Source organism: Marmota marmota, unplaced genomic scaffold (genome assembly GCF_001458135.2).
Source record: "Marmota marmota marmota unplaced genomic scaffold, marMar, whole genome shotgun sequence".
In the NCBI taxonomy this organism is placed as follows: domain Eukaryota; kingdom Metazoa; phylum Chordata; class Mammalia; order Rodentia; family Sciuridae; genus Marmota; species Marmota marmota.
In genome coordinates, this window is record NW_026004834.1 from 37,477 (window position 1) to 40,599 (window position 3,123).

A 3,123-nucleotide genomic window follows, 5' to 3' on the forward strand; every position below is an offset into this window, starting at 1 on the left:
AACCACAATTGAGGCTTCCCCACATGGCCACCAGGTGACGATGGGTGCCTACATGGTGGAGCCTCACCAACCCGCACTCCTGGGGGTGCTGCTCCTCTACCTGGGAGGGATGTCATCACGACTGGGAGATGTCACCCATTCTGTCACAAGTGGTGGGACTATCCTACTGAGCTTTTCCATGCCACAGGTGTTTTAGGCACGTAGCCCCCATTTCGCCTTCCCAACAACCCTGAGAAGCAGTGTCAAGTGCCGCAGTCCGGCTGCAGCAAAATAACCGGGGGGTGACTAACAACTTGTGTACATTGATACAGCAGGAGTGGGAGCCATTTACTGTAGGACAACAGAGGTATTTATATATTCCACACAGCTTATCTTAATTAACATAAACTAGATACAGCAGTCAACCAATAAGGAATCTCCACACTCAATGGATCGCTGGCGTTACTTCACAAACCTCTCCCTCTGGCAAAATGCCAGGCGCCATCCTGACTTGTTTACAGACTCTAACATTTCCCCCTTTTGTTTAATTTAAATAATGACCATAGTGGTTTTTACACAAACACCATAAATAATCTGCTACAAGCAGAAGAGGAGGATACAAAATGTCACAATACCAAGCCACTTGATGGCTCCATGCAAGAAGCCCTTGGAAAAATTATACCAGCAATGACACCGTTAGCAAAGATACCAAGTCACAATTTGTTGTAGATTACAGTTTGTTGTCTCAGTCTAGGTAAAGCAGTGTCTCAATAGATTAACTCCGAGTCCAGGTAAATCACAGTCCAGGTAAGTTCTGCAGGCAGCTAGCTTGATCCGAAGTCTTGTCTGGTTCTCAGCAACACTGGAAATTCTTCCACCCTTGTCCTTATCGGCACTGGGATGAAAGGCAGGAACTCCAATGGCTAAAGAAAATCCTGTAGTATTCCAGCAGGCACTAAGAAAACAACCTTCTGAACAATTTAGTACATTATCTCAAGGTTTTTTACATTTGAAATAAGCCTTAATAGTGCTCATTACTCATTAGCTTTCAGGTGTGGGAGAACCATTGTAGTTACTGGCCTTGGGATCAAACTTCAGGGAAGAGGGCCATCTTCCGCCTTCAGCCTCCCGGGCAGCCCCAGATGGCCCCGGGGAGTGTTCCGGACTCAAACTGCCACTGGGCACAGGGAGCAAGAGCCTGCTAGACTGTGCCTCCCAGGGCAGGGGGTGGGGAAGAGCCGGTTGCCGCTGCTTGGAAAGCTTTGCTGCACCATGAGTGGCTCGCACACGTGGCAGCCGCTGTGCGGATTCACGCACCCTCAGGTAACGAAAAGTATTCAGCAATAGCCTTTTGCTGCAACTTTTTTCCTGATAATCCTTCTTTTTTTGAACTTTCTTTTTCTTTCTGACTAGAGTTCCTGGGCTTCCATCAACACATTTCCTAACTGCTCTTGGTTCCACTGGGGTGCCTTCTTCCCTTAGTAATTTACTTCTCACCCCTTCCATATTTTCATCACAAAGACAATACAACATTTCAAGACAAAACAAGACACAAACATACTGTATCAATCTTCTACATTTTCTCAAAATGGCCATTTTTCCTCTCGCCCTATCTGCCTAGGGATGAGCAGATTTGCTCCCATCCTATCTGTGGACGGGCAGCTTTTTTTCATCACTTACCCCCGAGTGTCCCGGGGCTCCCCGTACGGGCCACCATCTGCTGCAGTCCGGCTGCAGCAGAATAACCGGGGGGTGACGAACAACTTGTGTACATTGATACAGCAGGAGTGGGAGCTGTTTATTGTAGGACAACAGAGGTATTTATACATTCCACACAGCTTATCTTAATTAACATAAACTAGATACAGCAGTCAACCAATAAGGAATCTCCACACTTAATGGCTTGCTGGCATCACTTCACAAACCACTCCCTCTGCAAAATGCCAGGCGCCATCTTGACTTGTTTACAGACTCTAACAGTCAAGGTCTCCTTTTGCAAGCAAGGAACAGACAGTGCCAACAGGTGGGTGGAGTCACCCGAGGCCAGTGAGCTTTCTCTGCTGGAGCCACCAGACTCGGTTCTTCATTTCATTCCATCTAGAGTTTCCAGAGTGTTCCAAACTTAAAAAAAAAAAATGCTAATCGGCTTAATTATTGAGTAGCCCAACTTGACATCCCTAAGCTCTAGGTTTCAGATTGTATGGAGGAAGATTTATGCAGCCAGGGAACACCTGGCAGCCTTTGGTGTCTTCAGGGGTTAAAATGTGCTCTTGAAAAGATGGTGCAGCCTCTTCATGGCACGGGCACCTGTGGCCTCCTTTGGGAATAGGTTCTGTCCCTATGGACAGCCTGAAGGTGGGTGTCCCTCAGTTCAGACCTTAATGCTTCAGTGGCCCACATGATGACATCTGGATGTGGCCTTTGCGAGGTTCTTAGGCCACGAGGGTGCAGCCCTTGTGAGGGGATCATGCCCTGGACGAAGGTGCCAAATGGGGAGCTCTCTCCAGCCAGCACCTGGCTCTTGGCCTCCGGCCTCGGGAACTGTGAAGAACGACTGTCCACTGTCTGGGCCCACAGCTGTCCTCATCACGGCAGCCTGAACTAAGAGCTGGTACCAAGTTAAGATGAAGCTATCAGGGTGGGGCCACCCAAGATGACCACTTGGTGGCCTTCAAGGGGCAGTTTAGCCAAGACAGATGAACAATGGACGAGCACCCTGTGAAGACCGGTGTTATATAGCTGCTGACTGGAGCTGCCTGAGCTGGAGAGGGGCCCCCCATCCTCTCTCCACCCTCGGAGGACAGCCACCCTCCTTCCCCTGGGCTGGCAATTCCGGCCTCCAAACAACCCGAGGACACATTTCTGTTTTCTAAGCCAGCTTGGGGTGCGTGTCCCCAGCAGCCCCCGCAGCCTAACACCGCACCTCCTCTGCAGGGTTGGTCTGTTTCTATGGCTTCAGTGAGAGAAAAGCGTCTCTCCCTCCACCTTCCCCTCCCCAGCCCAGGGCCCTGTGGTCCACACCCACTGGGCCAGCACTGCTTCCCACACAGCTGGAACCCAGGGAAGCGGTGCCCTTGGAGCCCGGGTCCCACCGCCCACTCTGCTCTCCAGGATGAGGTCCTGAGCCTCAGGGAAGAGGTTCCA